A 23,093-nucleotide genomic window follows, 5' to 3' on the forward strand; every position below is an offset into this window, starting at 1 on the left:
AGGCATAGAATTCCATTGTGTATATATACCACATTTTCTTGATCCATTCATCTACTGAGGGGCATCTGGGTTGGTTCAATATCTTAGCTATAGTAAATGATGCTACAATAAACATAGTTGTGCTGGTAGCTTTAGTGTGGTATGTTTGTGATCATTTGGGTAAATGCCCAAAAGTGGGATTGCTGAGTCATAGGGGAGATCTCTGTGGAGTCTTTTGAGGAACCTCCATACTACTTACCAAAGTGGTTGAAGAAGTTTACACTCCTACCAACAATGCAGTAGGGTTCTCTTCTGTACACATCCCCTCCAGCATCTGTTGTTATTAGAATTCTTGATTATAGCCTTTCTAACTGGGGTGAGGTGGAATCTCAATTTTTTTTATTTGAATGTCTTTTATGAATAGAGAGGTTGAGTATTTCTTCATGTGTCTATTGGCCATTCTTATTTCCTCTTCGGAGAAATTTCTCTTTAAGTCTTTAGCCCACTTATTTATTGGGTAGTTGTTTCTTTGAGGATTTGTTGCTCCTGGATTGGAAGGATCAATATCGTGAAAATGGCAATACTTCCCAAGGCTATCTACAAATTCAATGCAATACTTATCAATATTCCAACCTCATTCTTCAAGGAAATAGAAGAGGCAATTCAAAAATATATATGGAACAATAAAAGACCCGAATCACAAAAACAATCCTTAACAGAAACATAGTGCTGAAGGAATATCAATATCAAATTTCAAACTCTACTACAAATTCATAGTAATCAAAACAGCTTGGTACCAAAAAAAGAACAGACCTCAGAACCAATGGAATAGAATTAAAAACCCAGAAATGAACCCACAGACATATAACCATCCCATCTTTGATAAGGGAACTAAAAAAATAGAAAGCAAGAAAGACAGTCTCTTCAGTAAATGGTGGTGGCAAAATTGGTTAATCACTTGCAGAAAACTAAAGCTAGATCCTTATATATCACCCCGCACCAGAATCAACTCTAAATGGATCAAAGACCTCGGAATCAAAGCAGACACCCTGAAAACATTACAGGAAGGAATAGGAGAAACCCTAGGTCTCCTTGGCTCAGGCAGAAATTTTCCTAATAGAGACCCAGAAACACAACAAATCAAAGAAAGGTTGGACAAATGGGATTGCATGAAGCTGCAGAGCTTCTGCATGGCAAAGGACATAGCTAGCAAGATCAATAGAAAGCACACAGATTGGGAGAAGATCTTCACTAGCCATACAATGGACAAGGGTCTCATATCTAAAATATACTTGGAACTCAAAAACTTCAATCACCCAATAACTATTTATTTTTTATAAAAGTAGATTATTTTCCATCAAAATAAGGTCGCTTTATTCTTTTTTTCAATTTGTGTATAATTATTTCTTTTTGCTGCCACTTTTAGGTCATTGTTAGAGTTATTTTGACAAATTGCCCAAATATACTTTATGTATTATTTTATAAATTATGTATTATTTTATTTTTTGTATAAGTCTCTGATGCAGCTTTTGTATTTCCCTTAGCTTGATTAAATTCTGAAAATCAAAGATTAGCCAAATGTCATTCTTTGTGTGGGCCCCTGAGTTTGTTTTACCCAGCTGTGATATAATGTAAATCCAACCGACAAACCATGTATCTGTCCACTCTATTCTAGTTTGAGGCATGTGCCTTAGAGAACCTGTTATTGTAATTTTTATCTGCCTTTTAAAAAATGTCTAATTTCTAATTTCCAAATCCGGTAGCACTTCCCCAAGGAAGTGTGTACTCTGTCATCATCACGGAAGAGATAGGAAAATTATTTCAGTGTCTATAGCTACACAGTGGCCTTTCCTCAAGTTGTGAAATTATTTTTTTTTGATGTTGTGGGGTTTGAAATCAGGGCCTGGGCACTGTTCCTGAACTCTTCTCTTTGAGGCTGGTGCTCTACCACTTGAGCCATAGCTCCATTTCTGGCTTTTGGGTGGTTAATTGGAGATATAAGTTTCACAGGGACTTTTCTTTGATCCTCAGATCTCAACCCCCTGAATAGCTAGAATTGTAGGCATAAGCCACCTGCACCTGGCTATTATAAAGACATAATCTATTATAAAGGCATGAGAATGTTTATTTTTCTTTGAGGTATGCTGTAGCGACTTGTGGTAGGCAATTTTTATTGTGGACTTGATTAGATTGAGAGCTATCTAGGAGAGTAATACAGTATCTTTCTGTGTATGTCTATGGGGGGGCTCTCTAGAGATGATTGACATGTAGAACATACCACAACTTGGGGGAAGAAGACCTGGAAGGTGGGTGGGCTTATTTCATAATCTAGGAGGTCAGATGAGAATCCCTGATTCTCATCTGATGAATGAATGAATGATGAATGATGAATCCCTGGTAAAAGCTGTCTGTCTCCTTCCTCCCCTCTCTCTGTCTCTCTCTCTCTCTCTGTCTCTCTGTATCTGTCTGTCTGTCTCTCTCTGTCTTTTCCTCCTCTTTTTCCTACTTTTGAATTGTTTATCTCAGGAAATTATCACCTCTGATTCTACAAACCTATAATTTATTGTTCACCCTCAAGCTACCCCATTTAAAATTTTTCTTTTGCAAATGTTTCATATAATGGGCAGATTTTACATAGAGTTTTATATTTCTTTCCCTCATACAACACAATTCAAATATGCAATTTTTGTATTTTTTTTACATTTTTGAGGTATAATTTTTGATTTGATATAAGGATTGCCAGTCTTATGTGAATAAATAATTAGTACCATTGTCTTCATTTAATTAATATGTCAATCACATTATAACTACATTGATTTTGCCATTATTAAAGTGTATTTACCCAAGTAAAATGTATTCTGTAATTATTAGCATGACCCATATTTTTAAATATTTTAAAATGTCGTTAAGCCTAAGGTCTCTACAAAGTTCCAAGGTAAACTCTAAATTGGTTGATAATAATGGCCAATAGAAAATATGACAATGGCAAATAGAAAAAAACGTAACTCAGATTATAATTTAAGCAAATACTAGCAATTTATGTAAGGAAATAAATACTGTTCACCTTCTTTTTTTGGGGGGGAGGTCTGGTCGTGGGGCCTGAACTCTGGGCCTGGGCGCTGTCCCTCAGCTCTTTAGCTCAAGGCTAGCACTCTACCACTTGAGCCACAGCACCACCTCCGGCTTTTTTTCTTTTTGCTTATGTGATGCTGAGGAATCAAATCCAGGGCCTCATGCATGCAAGGCAAATGCTGAGCCACCTTCCCAGCCCTCTGTTCACCTTCTTACAGAGAATGCTGCCTACTGGTGTGAAGTGAACATTGATCTGCCAAAGGACTGGATAGAGGTCCTATAGGATTACCAGATCTTCAATGACGGCTTTTCTTCAACACTTCCAAAAACAACTTTGATTTTCCCCAAGGAATGGGATTTCAATACAAAGATATTTTTCCCTTGAAGCACCATATTAGCTAGTTTGAATAGTATAAATTATAAAAACATTTTTTATGTGTGCATGCATCTTGGTGTGGCTACCAGGACTAAAACACAGTGCCTTACATTCCCACTTGGCTTTAGTGCTCATGACTGATTTTTCTACTATTGAGCTAGGCCTTTTGCCAGGTTCATTGAAGATGGACTGTCCCAGATACTTTCCCCCCAGTCTACCTTCCAAGTTTTACATTAACATCTTTTTTACTAGTAATGTGTCATTGTTACTAAATATGAGGTACCATTTTACGTTGATCTGTTCCACAAAATAATTATCTAACATACTGCATTTTAAATAATGTTTCATGCAATAGTTACAAAAATAATAGATAATCATGTACTTCAGAAACATTATTATCATAAACATGATTGTTAATCACACAACCTTTTTGTGTTGATATTTTAGAGATGATTTACTTGTTTCAGAATATTTTCTCAAAAGTGTAGTCCCCTAGAATGCTACCATAATGTCACAGGATGGACATGAAAGGCTTGAATAACCCACTCAAGTTAATTCATCATTCAACCCACCATGACAGATATAATTGACAGGGATTCAAAAGTCCTTAATTGAGCTTCACATCATTTTATCTATCATCTACCTATATTTCTTTTCACTATCTGTCAATATCATGTCTTATCCATGTTTCATCTATCTGCTATGTATCTACATATAATCTATCACTTTCTAGCATCAAGAGTAACTATCTATAATCTTATCATCTACCTATAACTGTACAACTACAATAATGCCTTTAATACCTATAAATTTCAATCAATGATTGGAATTCTGTCTTTGCACTAAACACATACACACACAGTATTATGCACCTGGGACCACAACATTCCTGCTAGAATAAGTAACTTCTGTATGGTTAACTGGACAAGATCCAAACATTAGAGTTTATACCATTGTGATTCATAGTAAATTATATTCTACCCACACATTAGTGCTTAGTAAAGTAAAATTTTATAGTGACAACTATACCTACAAGGTGCTAAATGATTCTAAGAAAAAGGATATGTTAATTTCTTCTAGAGTATTCTGAATGGCCTCTTCTGAGGGAAATATATGTAGAACAGTAATGTACTGTGACAACTGCTTGGTAATATATAAATGACTTTTCCTTGATAGATTTTTTGAGAATAATAATATTAGTAATAAAAAGTAAGAAACTACATGGTGAAACTAGAATTAATATGATTTTTATTTAGTATGAGTAAGTACCCATGAAAACATGACAGATTTTTCAAATGAGAAAGCAATAAAAGCCAGGTGCTGGTGGCTCACGCCTATAATCCTAGCTACTGAGGAGGCTGAGATCTGAGGATGATGGCTCAAAGCCAGCCCTGGCAGAAAAGTCCGTGAGACTCTTACTCCAATAAACCACTCAAAAACTGGAAGTGGTGCTGTGGCTCAAGAGGTAGAGCGTTCGCCTTGAGCTGAAGAGCACAGAGACAGTGCCCAAGCCCAGAGTTTAAGCCCCATGACCGACCAAAAAAAAAAAAAGCTATAAAATAATTTCTCTCTTATAAAGTTGTACCCTTTCCAGGAAATAATATTCAAAATGGTCTTTGATCTCAAATTAAAACTATATTCTATATGATTTTGATGTCATCTTTTTGTATAAGCAATGTTCTTGGCATTTTGAATTGTTCTTTGACTGTGTTAAGCTGAAAATAAATTAAAGTAGACTTGTTCCTAACAGTGTAGTCTAAAATTGTTCTCCCATCAATCATTTAGGGGAAAATCCCACATTTTCACAATTGAAAAGGGAGTGCAAGAAAATAGAAAATGTATATAATTTACTGGAGCCAGAGCCCCCTCAATTTCATGACTACTTGAGCATGAAAATTGCTTAAAATATTTATGGTTTCAAATGAATAGTTTCCACTCAGGGATGCAAATTGTGGACTGAAGGACCAGAAACTTCTGGTAATTTTTATCTACCAAATTCTGGGACTCCAAGTAAAAAAATAGGCATTGGGTGAATGTTTATTTTCTCAAATATAATTCACTGAGCAATGATGATATTGGGGAATCATCATTAAAAATAATTAACAATCTTTAATTAACTTATAATCACTCTTACAAACAAGATGTATTTAATTAATTATGAAAAGTTTATTCTGTATATCAATGACACTTAAAATGAATATCCCCACATATGCATATAATACACTCATTATATAACTGTGCAAAATATTGTGGATTTATTTATAATCAAATACAAATCAAGAAAAGTAAGAAATGCATTAAAAATAATCATTTTATTTTTCCCAAGTCGAGATTGACTAATTAGTAAATGAAAAATATTCAGTCTCTTTACCAGTGATACATAATTACCCGAAATAGTATTCCATCTATTAAACAAATTGAAAAGTATGCAAGTTTCAAAGGCAGAATATCATTATGAGATATTGCAAATATCTCATGATATCTCATGAAGAAGGCAAAAGTATGTGCATGACATATGTATCAGTGGTAAGCATGCAGAAATTTATTATTTATGTAGCACAAATTAATAAATCACAGATTTGTGGTAGTAGTGATGAAATTCTCATCAATTTTTGTGAATACCAAATTCTGGTCAGGAATTGACATTGTCTGGGTGTAGGAGGTTCAAGGCTGTAATTCTATATAAATGAGAGACTAAGAATGAGAGGATCAGTATAGAAGGCCAGTCCAATCCGAAAAGCTAGCAGATCTTCTCTTACACTATCACTGGGTGCAGTGGTACATATCTGTCACCCTGATATGGCTGAAAACAGAGGACTGAAAATCCAGACTTGTGAAGACAGAAAAAGTCTGTAAGACTCAGTCTCTTTCAGGGTTAGCTGGACAAAGCAGCATGCACTTGTAATCCCAGAGACAATGGGGAGCTTGAAGTCAGTATATCAAAGCTTCATTGCACAACTGGGCAAGAAGGGAGACCTTAGTCCAAAACAACCAGTGAAATATGGGCTGGACACCTGGCTCTGCTATATCATTCCAGCCTAGCAGGCATGAGGCCCTGAGTTCAAACCTTAGTCCTGGAAAAATTATACAAACCAACAAAACCAAATGTAATGCCAATAAGGGAAACCATGGGACCTATGTTTCTTTGGGTCTGGATTACTTCACTAAATATGATTTTTTTCTAAGTCTTTCCATTTCCTAACAATGGGGTAGTGTCATTTTTTCTGATAGAAGCATAGAATTCCATTATCTATCTATCTATCTATTAGCTATCTATCTGTCTATCTATCAATCTATCTATCCACTCACAGATATATATATATATGTATATATATATGTATATATATATACATATATATATATATCTGTACTACATTTTCTTGATCTATTCATCTACTGAGGGACATCTGGGTTGGTTCTATATCTTAGCTATGGTGAATAATGATGCGATGAATATAGTTGTGCTGGTAGCCTTAGTATGCCCTTGTTTGTGATCATTTGGGTAAATAAATGCCCAGAAGTGGGATTTCTGGGTCATAGGGGAGCTCTATGTATAGTCTTTTGAGGAAACTCCACACTGCCTTGCAGAGTGGCTGAACAAGTTTACACTCCCACCAACAGTGCAATAGCATTCTCTTTGGACCACATCCCCTCTTGTACCTGTTGTTATTATATTAGATTTCTTCATTATAGCCATTCTGACTGGGGTGAGGTGGAATCTCAATGTTGTTTTGATTTGCATTTCTTTTATAGCCAGAGATGTTGAGCATTTCTTCATGTTTCTATTGGCCATTCTTATCAGATGAGCAGAATAGCTCGATAGCTATGTACATATGACCATATAAGATGATGCTAAGTGAAATGAACTCCAAGACATGGACACCTAATTTTTTCCTTTGTTGTTGTTGTTTTGTAATGTACTATGTGATATTTTTATTTCTTTTGTATGTTCTTCCCCCTATGGTATATCACTGTTGTCACTATATTTGATTTTGGTACCCTGGTGTTATGTATACTTTTATTTGAATTAAGGAAGGGAAGGGGAACAACAGAATGGTGAGACAAGGTCCAAGAAGGGAACCAATGAGACAGTGTTATACACAAGACAATACATTGGAAATGATCTGTGCAACTTAGGGGCGGGGAGGGGCAGGGGAAAGTAAAGCAGGAGGAAAATGAGGGAAGGGGTAACACGTTTGACACGTTCTTATTGCCTAACTTATGTAACTGTAACCCCTCTGTACATCATCTTGAAAATAAAAATTTGCACTCTTAAAAAAGAATAAAAACAAAAAAAATGAATGGCAGAAAGTTAGGAATTGTCACAAGAAAGGAGAAAGCAGCAAAGTGCGAGTGTCAAATTGAGTCTCCCAGTGAACAATGCTGAAGCCACTCCCATTAGAAAATGACTTACATTCTGCATTTTAAAATAAAATAAAAGATCCCATAATGGTAACTAGTAATTGGATTACTACATACATTTAGGAGAATGTTTCAACCTTTCCTACATGAAAATTTCTAGTAAATAGAAAAGAAACAAGGAAAGGAGTTGAGTAGGACAGGATGAGAATGATAAGAATTATAGGCAAGTTTCACTGAAAACTTTTAAAATTAATGTATTAAACTTGAAGAGAAAATATGATACTTGCATCACCTCACATAACGGGTTCCAGTCCAGGAATCAATAGGGTTGATTTTCACCCATGGCCACCGCAGAGTTTGGTTGTTTTTCCTCTTGAAAGTAGAAAATCCCATCTTCTTGAACAGATGCTGGATTAGTGACTCACTTTTTATGGTGGTGTTATAGAAAGTGATCGTATTCGTTAGAGTAGAGAAACTTGAGAAGGTTCATGGGGAGCTAGTGATCATATTCAGCAGGTATGAGGAAGCATCTGATACAGGAACCAAAGAATCTCCTCTTACCTGCAGAGCATGATGCTTTCAAAGCTCATCGCCAATGTAATCTTCATGAACCTTCATACAAACCACACTTAGATATCCAGAACAGCAAATCTAAACAACAGATTTCAGTTGTGACAGACAAGACAGGATTTCTCCAGGATCTGATGACAGTAAGTGCATCTGATGGCTGGACACAGCATGGCATCCTAGGAGCTATCATGGATTCGGGAGAGGAAATGTGAAATCTAACTCAAGTCTGTACTTTTGTGGATAGTATTGGGCTATGGTCAAATTCTTTGTTATAATAATTATAGGAAAACTAAATCTCAAAAAAAACACCAAAAAACTGAATATAGCAATGTTGTTCTCTTACTCCTTTACACCAATTATTATATCTGGAGAAATGAGTTTAAAAATTAGAACATTACTTCATTCCTCCTAGGATATTACATGATACTTTTGTTTATATTTTTCTGTCATTCTGCTAATAGCTACACAGAATCAAGCAAGTTAATTAAATTCTCACTATCCACGTGGGTGTTTTATTAAATTCTCTATGTCTTATTGTGGTTGTTTATAGAATGTGTAATGCTTATGTTGGTAAAGATTGTTTTTCCTTCCTTCGCTCTCTTGCTGTTTTTCTACATATATATACATATAAATGCATGGATATAATATATATATTGATTTTAGAAATAAAATACAGGTAAGGAACAGCGTGTTTTTATTGTGATTGTCAAATGAGGCAGCATCAAATGCTGTGCAGAAAAACCATGCTGATTGCCTTGGGTGCAAGTTATTTTGATGCTTGCACTGAAACTACTTGAATTGCCTTCACAGTTTTGTCTATTTCAGTCAATTGGCAATATGAAAATCTAGCATAAAACAACTTTGCATAGGGTATAGATGACTGTTTGTAGTGTTTGCAAATTAATTTTAGTAGCCTCCATTTAGAGTTTAATCAGTTCTTCATGGCTGTGACAGGAGCACTTCCTGTTCAAGAGCTTACATCTCACTACCACATAAATAGAAGAGCGATTGTAGTGGCATGTCTTAATACAACCAACACCATGTCACTTACCATGTACTAAAACAAATTGATAAAGAATATGCTGTAATTCATGCCAGAGAAAAACAATTACTTAATGACTACGCATTAGTTTTTGACTGAATAAATAATTACTTAGGCAGTAAATGAAGAAAGAATCTATTTAGTTAATATCATTTTCTATCTCTCATGCTTTACTTCATCTCCTGTCCTTTTGATGAAATACGGTGGTCTTTATTTCTACTTGGGTACCTAGAGAGGGAAAGGGGGGAGAGTGGCTTCAGGAAACACAAATAAAAGGGAAACATTTCAATGAAATGGAATAGCTCCTGCAGAGTATATATGTATATACTTGTTTAGAGTAAAAGAAGTTCAAGTGTTTAGAATGCTTACCAATGAGTCGGACACAAGAGACAGACGACATTTCTATACCTTGTGTAAGTGTGGAAATGGAATCCTATGAATTAAGTAAGCTTTGAAACATCTCTGAGCAGCTACAAGAGACTTCAAATATTACAAATTATGAGAAATAGATATAGAAATAGATGTAAAGGAAAGGCGAGATTAAGGAGTTTGACTAGAGCAAAGGGAACAGGTGGAACTGGATCACCATGACCTACATCTTCATTGTAACCTCAGTGGGTCATTTGCCATGTTTAAACTTTTAAAAAGTTCAGTGCCATTCAGAAGAGTCCAGCTTGAGTGCTGGCAGGCCATCTGTGAGCCGTCATAGCCCCTAGATCTCTAAGATGATCAGATTGTGCTGAGCTTGCCAAGGTTGGTTTAGGGAAAAGCACATGTGAGAGGTTTTCAAAGTTATACTTGATAGTGTGCATGAACAAAATGGTGTTCAAACAAGAAATGCCTTATTTATGAATAAAGGGACTTATGTCTACAGAAAAAAATATATAATAATGTAAAGGAGTTATAACAGTAGCATTCTCTGAGATAGTGAAGTGGTCTAGCTAGGCACCATGTCTGACCCCTCGCTCACACACAGTTCAGATTTGAGTGTACTCTGAGAAAGACAGTTAGAAATGTCTTAGCTCACTTGCTCATTTAGTCATGTCTCTGTTCAAGTATCACCTCTTCATGAAGTCCTCCCTCCATTGTAAGCAGGTAGTTGTATCACTTCTTATGTTTGATATTCCTAAACACTAACCTGATACTATGTATTTGTTTCTTACCTTTAGTGGTGGGTAGAATTTAAGCTCCATGTGGGTAGAAAAATTGTCCACACTTTCAGGAAATCTGAAGTATTTATTTTAATGATCAGTACATGGTAAGTACTGGTATACATTTAATGGGCAAATGAACAGTTTGGTAAATAAGAAATCTATCAATCATGACTAGCGATAGAAAAAATAAGAAAATTGCCAACAGAACAGCTAAGAGTCAGAAAGTATGATGAGTCAGTTGAGATTACAGTTCTACCATTGAGCTCTTGCCTAGTAAAAGCCTGGATTCAGACGTCTACAACACAAAATGGTGAGACTGAAGGAGAGGTTTGTTGTTTCTAGAAATTAGGGTCTCATGAAAACAAATGATGGTTTGTCTGAATCAAAAATGGCACTGTTTCTCTAATTTGAGTATGTATATTAAGTTTGCAATAATATTTCTATAAGTTGATTTTAGATTTTTGCATTCCAGGTGTTGATTTTCTCTTTAGGGAAGATGTTAAAACAGGAATTGCTTTCCTTATTCCTGTAAATATCATAAAATAGATAAATAGCATGTATTTGATATAGAATGTTAATATTATATTGAATAAACAATAAAGCTGTAATTTCGCACAGACCTGTTTTTGAAAAAAGTATTTCATGTGGTTATAATATTAATTATTTCATCCATGGTGGAACATTATATTATCTACAATGTGTTTCACTAAAATAGCTTTTCCAGCTGTATCACTACATGTGAGAGATCAGGTTTTTCTGGACTTAGATTGGCAAGAGAAAACAAATACAAAAAAAATATGACATGCATTTTATACCTGAGAGACACTCCGGCCTAAAATCTCAGGGGAAATAATGACAGTGTGTATTCGGCACTGGCTAGGTGGTGGACAACTGAGGAGGTATTGTGGACTGACTCTCAAGTGACCAGCATAGGGTGGGGTTTGGGTGTCCCACAATTGTTCAAGAGTGAAGAAATGAAGGGAGGAAGGAGGTGGGATGCATTTATAAAAGCCAAAGCATATTCTACCCAGTTAATAAGAGTGAGAGAAGGGGTGGGTTGGGAAGGAGGGCAGGGATGGAAGGGGTGATGTTGATCAAGATGCTCTGTGTTTGTAATCCTTGTTGGGTGACAAAGCCTTTGTACAGCTGCTTAAACATAATAACAAAAATTTACAAGTGATTTAAGATCCTACTTTCTACTGAGATAATGCTAAGAGAAGAGCTACCAGCAGGGTCTTTGTTATGACAGAGCTGTGGTGGGCTGCTTCAGTCTCTCTTGTCACTTTTCTTTCAGGAGATGATGTGATAGCAGAGGGCAGATATATCATTTGGATTTCCAGCCTTCACAACCAAGAGCTAAAGAAACTTCTTTCCTTTTATTTGACTTTTAAGGTCCCTAGACATTCACACAGTGAAAGGAAAGGCAGATATCCTTTGGAGCAGATCACCAAAGCTCAATAGCTATGTATATATGATCATGTAAAAGGTTATTTATCCAAATGAACTCCAAGAAATGTAAACAAGAGTTGTTTTCTCCCTACCTCCCTTAGTTGTTAGCTTTGTTTTCTGTATATTTTGTCTTATTTGTAAGTACACCTGTTTGGGAGAGAGTTGGGGGACTCAGACATGGTGGGTTACAGGGTGAGCAAATGCAGCAGTGACAATCTCTAGATTCTATGTTGAAAATGAGCTATACAACTTGCACAGGGAAATGGAAGGCAAAAACTGGGAGAAAGTATAGAAAGGGATGACATTGTTCAAAAGGAAATGCACTTTGTCTCCCCATTCTGTTGTTTCCCTTCCCTTTTCTAATCCAGATACATATATCCACAATACCAGAGGAACCTATGCAACAGAGATATTCACAAGACAATATGTCCGATCTGTACAACTTGGGAAGGGGTTGAGGGGAGAGGGAGAGTAGGAGAAAAATGAAGGAATTTTGATAAGAAATGTACGTATTTCCTTAATTATGTAACTGTAACCCTCTGTACATCACCTTGACAATAAATAAAAAGAAATATACTCATGACCTGACTTATATACCTGTAACCCCTTTGTATATTACCTCTACAATAACAATAAAGGAAACCTTCATTACTTGATGATTTGCCCAATCCTTTGGTATTCCATTACAGCATTAGAAAATGAATTAAAATAATAGGAAGCTACAGAAAAAGAAGAAGATAGAAAGAGAAGAAAAGAGAACAGAGGAAAGATCTTGAACTCCAGGTGTGCTTGAAAGCAAATGCACATGTGCGGGTCTGCACTGGGGGAGCAGTACATTTGACAGCTTTGAAATTAGAGTTAGGTAAGGTCTCTAAGTAAGCAAAGATTAGATTTATATCTTATGTGATAAATAGGTGTGTGTGTGTGTGTGTTGAGGTCTCACAGTAAGGGGGAAAAGTACATCAAATGTATGTTTGGAATCTAGGGGGAGAATCCAGAACATCCCACCGGTTATAAAGAACTAGAATTTCCTTTAAAAATAAATTCCTATAAATAACCAATCTATTTAGAGAAACCAATATTGTAATTATTCACTAACTGTAACACTTATTTTTTTTCTCTCCACTGCAGCAATTGTTCTGAGGGCAGTAGAGATCCTGTGGGGGGAGTAGGAGGGCACCTGATTGTTTTTCCAGTGGCAGTAAGAGCTAGGAAGCTGAGTTTGAGAAGCAAGACCACAGTGGTGATTGAACAAAGTGACAAGGTGCTAAGTTTACCACAGCAGCCTCATAGCCACTTCTTGTGCAATTACAACCAAACAGCACAAAATATAAAGGATATCCAGGAAGTACTGGTTGACTGAGAAACACTTCAATAAAAGTGCACACATTTTTGTCCCTAGGAGTGCCTTGTCTTCTCTTCTCCCCCCTCCCTTTTTTCATTTTTTTATTTTTATTGTGAAAATACTGTACAGTTACATGAGCAAGAAAATGAGCACATTTCTTATCAAGCAGTGTTGCCTTCTCCTTTGTTCCCCTTTCCCATCCCTTCCCACCTCCCTCCCCCCCTCCCCCCACAAAGTTGTAAAGTTCGTTTTTAGACATAACATCTTGTACATGTCATTGTTGCAATGGGCCCACCTGTATCCTTATTTAAACAATTTTTCCCTTCCGCTCCCCAAATTATACCAACATCAAATACAGTGAAACTAGGGATTAAACTGTGGGCGAGGGACATACAAAGCAACAAAGAAATCATCTTATAAATATGTTAGAAAGAAAAACCATTTGAGTCATTATCTTGGGGTTCATTTTGCCTAACATCAACTTATCTGACCTTTTCTGCTTGTCTCAGATATATACTAGTTATTGTAAATAAGGGAAACCATGGGACCTATGTTACTTACCTTAATCTAATTTTTTTCCAAGTCTTTCCATTTACTAACAAATGGGGCAATGCCATTCTTTCTGATGGAGGCATAGAATTCCATTGTGTATATATACCACATTTTCTTGATCCATTCATCTACTGAAGAGCATCTGGGTTGGTTCCATATCTTAGCTATGGTAAATAATGCTGCAATAAACATAGTTGTGCTGGTAGCTTTAGTATGGTCTTGTTTGTGATCATTTGGGTAAATGCCCAAAAGTAGGATTGCTGGGTCATAGGGGAGCTCTTCGTGGGGTCTTTTGAGGAACCTCCATACTACTTTCCAAAGTGATTGACCTGCACAGCTCCTTTTACTGGGCATCTTCACCATCAAAGCGCCCTCATAGAGAGCGTTTTGTTTTTTCTTACCTGCACTTTCCTGGTGCAGTACCATCTAGTTGCCCTACAGACCGGGTGGTGAGGCTGATTCCTTTGTGGACAGCTGCTCCACTGGGGCAGTGCTTTCCTGCGCCCCCTCCCCCTTCTGCCCTTCTCTTCTCTGTCCATCACCAGGATCCGTGTTGCCACCAGAGAATAGCCAGCCTTGGGCACATAACTTTATTGCCCGGTGTTGAAGGACGGGGGACTGTATTTCAGTCTCCTCTTGGGTCTCACAATGGAAGCCTTGATAACAGTAACAAAGGAGGAGAGTGCAATGCTTGATAAGAAATGTACTCATTATCTTGCCTATGTAATTGTAACCCCTCTGTACAGTATGTTCACAAAAAATAAAAAAATAAACAGTGCTTGCTGAAAGACATGAAGCCAGTGACCGGGACAGGAATGTGGAATTGTTTCCATCCCTCTGGCAAGGGGTGTTGTTAAGAATGAAAGCGCCCAAAGCAGAGTGTGATTTAGAATCAGTCCTCTGCAGGTCTCTTGCCTGTATAGAAGGCGTTTATCTTCTGTACTGAAGGAACACATATGGTATACTAAAGTGGAGACCGTGGGCTCGAAAGTGAACTAATGCAGAATATTTAAAAGAATACCGTGATGCCATTTAACTTGAATAACTCGTTCTTCTAGTCTAAGTTTGATTCCAGATGTCAATAGATGCCTTTCTTCTTCTTTAATCTTTATTATGAAACCAAGAAAACATCCCATGTAAGACTTGATAATACAAATTGTACTGGATAGGTTTTCCTATGGTATGGATCATAGTGTAAAAAATGGCTTGTTTTCACATATTTCAACTATACCAAATTTCTGCCCATCTCTGGACTCTCTGAGATTGACCTGTGAACCGCCCCCCCTCCCACTCCGTTGGAAATTCAGCCTCCTGCATCTGCTGGGTTTTCTCATGCTGTGCATGAGTTGAAGTAATACTCTAAATGGACGGCCAGTCCTTCTCAGAACTTGACCTTGATCTCTGGGACATCAATTTCAGCAGTTAAACACACAACTTGGCCTTTATTAGTTGCTGTGGAAATTAAAGGGTTACAAAAAGTAGTCCTTAGTTGTTAGGTAAATTAGAGGGGGTTATATAAAATCTGAATCTAAGAAATGCATCTGTTAACTTGTTTACAGAATAAAAATCATTATAACCAATAATATGCAATAGAAAACAATGTAATACAATAATAAAAAATAGTGTATGATAGTTATTCTAATGCTGAAATGTGATTATACTGCAGACCTAGTAGAATAAGAAGCCAGGATTTTTAAAGTTAAAATGAGATTAGGAATTTCTCCTGGAATATTGATTGACAGTTGTTTTCCCTTTGTGCAACATCCCTACTGGGGTAAAATTCACTGCTTCATTCATGATGATAAGATTCCAAAGAAATCATCTCCATAAGAGAAGAACTCAAGGTGCAATCTGTTACAATTTTTCAAATGCTCTATTGCCTTACATACACTACTCATTGGCTAAAACTTGTCATAGTGGGCTAGTATGAGAGATTTGTACAACCTCCACCAATAACTAAATAGTAACATTACGCATATATTTTGGATAATTACAATCTATTTGAAAACTCCATGTATAAATAACAAGAACATGTGATTAATTAAGGGCTACTGAGGTAATAATCTACAATAAATAGTCAGAAAATTAAAAAAACCACAGCAGTTGATTGTTTTCTGTGGAAATATATTCTAAGAATTCCTTTTCTTCTGCCAGCCAGGTTCATTGGTATATACAATGTAGTCCCTGAGTCTACTTGAGCTGACTGACTGCTAACTATCTTTGTATTTAATTCTGAAAGTGTAATTAGAACAAGTTTGATAAGGTCTGATGTGTAGGTTGCTAAAACTACCTTTTAAAAGCTGACATCTGATGTGTTCAGGTACTTTATAGGCTTTTAATACTGATCTTTATCAAAGCATTTTTAATAGTAACATGAGGTAATTATAGCTTTAAAAGAGCTCAATTGTTTTGTATCTTTGCCAGGAAATTACTCGTTCATGTCCTAAAACAACCTAATTTTCTCTGGCACTCACTGTTTCTTGATGTATTTCTTGAAACCTGTCACATTCAACTACATATGCCAATAAGACAAAATTAAAATGGGAAACTCTTTGGAAAATGTATTTTATAATGTGTAGATTATCTTTCTGATGTCAAGTCTTATTTTGAGCATAAAACTAACTGCCTACTTCATGATATCATTCTCTAGGTAAAACATAAACTATCAATATTAGCACAGTATTCACTGGATATTGTAATAATAATTATAACTTGAATAAGATCATATATGTTTGACCTTTATTATTGATAACTCATCAAACTAGTTTAATAGTCTATTTTACTGCATTTTTTAGTTTTTTTGATTTGCATTTTTTAGTTTTTCCTAGAAAAAAATGATTAATTATGTCCACTTACTTATTTTCATGGCTTTCTCTGTAATTTTGTATTTTATTTCCCAGTCTACAAACCATACTGAAAAGATGTGGTAATACATTCAAATATACCATATATTTTCTTTTACCTCTTTTGATTTTCTATATGATCTTGGAAACATCTCTCTTACATGATGTTTCCTTATTTCTGTAAGAACTACTTGTTCTATTGACTAACTATAAAGTTTTACTTGCAGAACCTTTTATTGCTTTAAGAACTAGCTCTGTTTCTTTCCTGGGTAGATTCATTTGTTCCAGGTATCCATAACTTTTGATAGATTTTTTTTGTGATAGAATTTAACCTCCAATAGTTTTCTGAGAAGGAACAATGTAGTGGGAATTACTTTAGAAAATCTAATGGATGCAAGAATTTATCTTTGTTTTGCACATTTAGTTCATAATTTTGATAAAGCTACAGATTGTAGATAATTTTGTGTCCGAATTCAAATATACTGCTCTGATACTTTACTTTCAGTTCTACTACATACAAGTCTAGAGGTATTGGGAAACTCAATCTTCCTCTTTTTTTTAGGGGTAGGGGTCCGGTCATGAGCCTGAACTCTGGGCCTGAGCACTGTCCCTCAGCTTTTCACCTCAAGGCTAGCACTTTACCACTTGAGCCACAGTACCACATCCTGCTTTTTTTCTGCTTATGTGGTGCTAAGGACTTGAACCCAGGGCCTCATGCATGCAAGGCAAGCGCTCTGCCACTGAGTCACCTTCCCAGCCCCTCAATCTTCTATAGAGTAGTTGATTTTAATTTTCTGTAGGCTCTTATGAACTCTGTAACCAATACTTTTTTAGTTTCACAGACTCTCATTTTGCTGTGAGTCTGTTTAAATTTAGTCTGCTGGATACAGAATGGAAATCCATAGCTTAGTGATTTATGTCCTCAGCTTTGAGTACGTGTAAAAACATATCTTTGACCCTCTTCTCACATACATTTTTTTCCAGGCAACATTATTACAAGGGTATATGTAGTCTTAGAATTACCTCTTCCTTCCTATTCTTTGTCTCTGTCTCTGTTACTCTTTCTCTTATTTATAGTTTTAGTCATTTGACTACTTTCTGTCTCCTTGAGGAATCTTTCTTCATGTCATTTTAATCATTTCTTCATCCCTTGAATCTTGCTGATTCTCATATCATCTTTCTCTTTCTTTCTTCCTTTCTTTCTTTCTTCCTCCCTTCCTCTTTCCTTCCATTCCTTCCTTCCTTCCTCTTTTTCTTTTTCTCTTTTTCCCTTCCTTCCTTTCTTCCTTCCTTCCTTCCTTTCCTTTTCTCCCTGTCTCTATCTCTCTGCCTCTCTCTTTCTTCTCTCTGTCTCTCTCATCTCTTTCCCTTTCTTGCAGACTTTTGTCTCCAGGTTTGAGTATAGAGGATCTTCTCCAATGCATAATCCAATGTATAATGTTACTGGAACTCTACTGAAAGAATTTTTAAAAATAAAGATTTCCCTACATGAATAGACTTCTTTTTACTGTGATTCTGACACAAATAACTTTGTTTGTGTATTTTCCTTGGTTTTGTAATCCTGAAATGATATTTGGGAGAGCTGAGGTAAAGATGAATCTTACCTTTTCTAATTTTTTAATTTTTTTATTATAAAGATGCTGTACAAAGGGGTTACAGTTACACGAATAAGGTAATGACTACATTTCTTTTTTTATTTTTTATTTTTATTTTTTTATTTTTTATTTTTTTATGACTACATTTCTTGTTGAGCATTTTTACCCCCTTGTAAGGGGGGTAAAAGATGCAAGGTACCAAAATCAAGTAAATTGACAACAGGGGATATACCATAGGGGGAAGAACCTACAAAAGAAACAAAGAAATCACATTAAAAACAACAACAACAATGAAAAAACTCTTGTTTCCATATCTTGGAGTTCATTTCTTTACATCATCTTATATTGTCACATGTACATAGCTTTTGAGCTTTTCTGCTCATCTGAAAAGATTATCCTAAATGTACATTAATTATGTCAAATAAGGAAACCATAGGACCTATATTTTGGGGGGTCTGGCTTACTCCTAATTGTTTACTTAGCCATCTTTCCATTACCACTATCCATTTTTTGCTGCTTGCTTTACCTGGTGTCCTAAACCCAGAAAAATAAGCTCCACGTTTCCACTGACCTGGAAAACATGGTCTAGAAATCTCTTGATAAATATAAAGCTCTCTTCCTATTTCTAGTGCAATTTGCCCTTGGAGAGGTAATCTTTCCTTCAAATAGGCTTGCTTTACCCTATTTACTTAGCCTTCATTTGCTGTAGCATGTAAGTTGCCACTATCCTTTGCATTCTATAACTCCCAAATGTTGACATTTGCTCCAAATCCTTATTGTCATTTCTTTACACCATACATACATATATTTAAGTTTTGAGGGGTTTGGGGAACATAGCAAAGAGAAGACCTGTCTATGTCATAGAATTTCTCTCTGTTTTTCATAAATTTTTCTATTGTTAGAGGGTTCATTTAGGAGGCATGGTTTACAGATTAAAGCAAATCAAATGACTTCTATTTTCATTTTCTCCCATTGGCTATTCACAAAATCAATGATAAATTATCCTTCAGCACAACGAGAGAGTCCAGAATTCTGGCATCCAATTAGAGGCCAGGTAAGAAGCCCCTGACACGGCATGGTATGTGGGAGCACATTGAGGTGGGACTTCAGCAGCTTTACTCTTTCCAGGATGGACTCCGTTGGCCAGGTGACCCCCTTTAACTGGACCCCAGAAGTCACATCACCTATCGCAACTGCCCAAGGTCATGGCTCATTTGTCTGTAGAAGCGTTATTCTCAAGTGCATGTCCATCTCTCTGACAATCCCACTCTGAGATTCCCTTTGTCCATACTGCCCAGACACTTGAACAGTACATTGTGTCTTCTATTCCCTAATGTGTCTATCCCCAGGCTCCCATTCCATCACAAGCTGAGTAGTTCCGCTGACTCACAGTTTTTGACACATGCTATACATAATCTTTGCTGACATGATAATATTGCTTGTCATTAAAAAGCCACCAATTATAACCTTAACTTTAAGTAAAAAAGATACTTATTTGGGCATCAATGCAATGGTAAACAGTTTATGTCATGTTTTTCAACTGATTATATTCTCAATGAGATTCAGTTTATTGATTAAAATAAGCAAGTCTGTATTGTGACTTTATAATGGAGGGCTATAAATCTAAGTGATAGATTCATATCTAAACCATAAGGAGGTGTCCAAGGCATCAGTTTTTTTTCCAACTCTAACCTGTATAGTTTTCAAGAAAAGGGACTTGTTTGTTGTCTGAGTATCAACAATATGGTAAGTAATGAGTAGTTCTTCCAAATAGTTTCCATTTTTTTATTTGGGTCAGATGCTGGTGATTCATGTAATACTAACTATAAGACTAACTGCTCAGGAGGCTGAGATAGGAGGATCACAGTTCAAAGCCAGCCTGGTCCATAATACTCTATCTCCAACTAACCAACACAAATGTACATGAAGTGGAGTTTGTGGCTCAAGTTGTAGAAAGCTAGCCTTCAGTATAAAAGCTTAGAGAGAATACCTAGGCTCTTCAGGAACTGCACACACACACACACACACACACACACACACACACACACACACAGAAACACATATACACACCTAACCTCTGAAGTTCAAAAACTAAATTTGAAAGGCTGAAGTAAATTCAGGCAGTAGAAATTACTTGAAAACTTGCATACTCATGTGTGTTTCAAAGTTCCAGTTTTACTTGTGAACATTCATTTACTTGGTTTCAAACATACTCTATCCCATGTTTGTATATTCAATCAAGCATTTAATCACTATTCTTTCTAGCTCAAACTGCCTGTTAAGTCGTTAGCATTGTTGTAAAATTAGTTCTTAATACATATCTGTAAACTAATTTTCATATAATAATGACTTCCATCTTACTTGTCTGTATTTAAAATCCTATTAAGGCAATTTTATAGCTGGCTATGTGGCTCATAACTATAACCCTAACTACTCAAATGGCTGAGCTCTAAAGATTACAGTTCAAAGCCAGCCTGGTCAGGAAAGTACATGAGACTTTATCTTTAATTAATCACTCAAAAACTGGAAGTGGTGCTGTGGCTCAATGTGATAGAGCACTAGCCTTGAGCAAAAGAACTTAGGGACAGCTAGAAGGCCCAAGTTCAAGCCCCAGGACTGACAGGGGAAAAAAAGTTATCTTATACACTTTCAAAAGTTGTTTATATATTCTAGATAAAAATCTTTTATCATATTAAATTTTAACTTTGTAAATATTTGTAATCACTTTGTGCCCTGTGTTTTCATTTGCTTAATGAAATATTTGGAGAATTAAAAGAGGATGAAGTCAATTTATCAAATTTTCTCTTCCATGGCTAAGAAATGTTTGCTTAACCAAATGATAGATGCATCATTACAGGAGTAATCTAATAATGACTTGGACACTGCCAAAGTAGTTCATACTTATCTCAGCATATAGTTTAGGTACCTTAGAATTTCAACTTTATTCCCAACTACTTTTTTTGCATGTCATCCCTTTCAATTTAGTTAATAGTCATTAAAATCAGTTAACTGAAAATATTTGAATTATTTGTGTCAAGGAATTTCTCCTGCATGAGTTTTCTTCTTTTTCTCTCAAACATAGAATTCCTACATAGAAGAATCATGTGTGGTATGTTAATTACATATAGAACTTTTCATCTCTGAGCATCTGTGGTGATTCAAACATGTCCATTGCCATTAAATAAGCAAGCAACGATGACTACTACAATGGAAACAAGTTAGACTTCTCTTTGGAGATACATTTTATTTTCAAAATTTGTCTGATTTAATAAAAATCACTAGACCTTCTTGATTATGGATGTGAGATTTTGATTCAGGAAAATAGAGAATAGAGAAATCTTAGGTGGGCAGTTATGTTAGTAGTCGATGTAGAAATGACTTAAACACTTGGAATGACATGATAAAACATAAAAAATAGGTAGCTTGGGACTGGGAAGGTGGCTCAGTGGTAGAGTGCTTGCCTTGCATGTCTGAGGCCCTGGGTTCGATTCCTCAGCACCACATAAGAAAAAAGCCGGAAGTGGCGCTGTGGCTCAAGTGGCAGAGCGCTAGCCTTGAGCTGAAGAGCTGAGGGACAGCGCCCAGGCCCAGAGTTCAGGCCCCATGACCGGACCAAAAAGAGAAAAAAAAGAAAAAAAAATAGGTAGCTAACAAACTACATAGATGGATAGACATTGATAGATGATGGACAACAGATAAATGATAGACAGAAAGGTAGGTAGATACACAGAAAGATATGCAGATAGATGAGATACTACTAATGTCATCTAATCATTCACTTCATAGATCACTTTTAGTTTCAAGAAATGTCTCCCTTTTATAATAAATTTTAATTAATTGATTTCATTGTAAAGATGATATAGAGAGGGGTTATAGTTCCATAGGTCAGGTAATGGGTACATTCCTTGTTGAACCGAGTCACCTTCTCCCTCCTTTTCTCCCAGCTTTTCCCTCCTGACCCCCGCCCCCACAAGTTGTATAGTTATGAGGTGGCTCTCTTTGAATGACTATGTCATAGTCTTGTGGGTTAAGATACATAATTATTTGTTTACATTATGCATTGCTCCTTTTACACGTGTGTACACTTACATAATTGTGAGTTCCTAGTGGCTATGATTGTGTCCAGAAATTAAGTGTTGTACAAAATAGTTGCTTAGTCACTAGCCACTAAGTATTTGAATAAACCAAACCTGTAAAATTATAAAGACAACTATTAAAACAACACTTGGGTTGAGGATCTTTCTTTCACAGTTCTGAAGTAGTTACAAAGTAGTTACAAACCATCTTCCTTACTTCCACCAAAGTGTAGAGTGACAGTAATAATGGTTACAGGTCTCAAAGGGGTGGTGAAACACTAGCTAGTTGACAGTTTAAAACTCTTTTGAAGGGAGAATATACAAAAATGCTCCAAGGAATGTTTCTAAAGCCCAGTGAAATAAAAACTTGAACCATAGCATTAAAAAGATAGGGTTTCTTTTAGACTCATAATCTTCTACCCATAAAGAATTTTAGGGGAAATGAACTCCACAACATTCTCTAGTTCCTGACATTGTTTTATTTTCTTTTTCTGCAGCTAATACCTTCCTGTCACTCAATTCAATAGGAAAGTTCCAGTCTGGTTATATGTCAAAATAGATGTTACTTCTAAAGAAATGAGCATGATAAAATGGTCATTAATCACACAAAAAGCTTATTCTCTTCAAAGATAGAAATATACTAAGAACATATTATAACTCTTTTAAAATTAACATTTT

This window comes from Dipodomys ordii, unplaced genomic scaffold (assembly GCF_000151885.1).
Source record: "Dipodomys ordii isolate 6190 unplaced genomic scaffold, Dord_2.0 Scaffold30, whole genome shotgun sequence".
Taxonomy (NCBI): Eukaryota; Metazoa; Chordata; class Mammalia; order Rodentia; family Heteromyidae; genus Dipodomys; species Dipodomys ordii.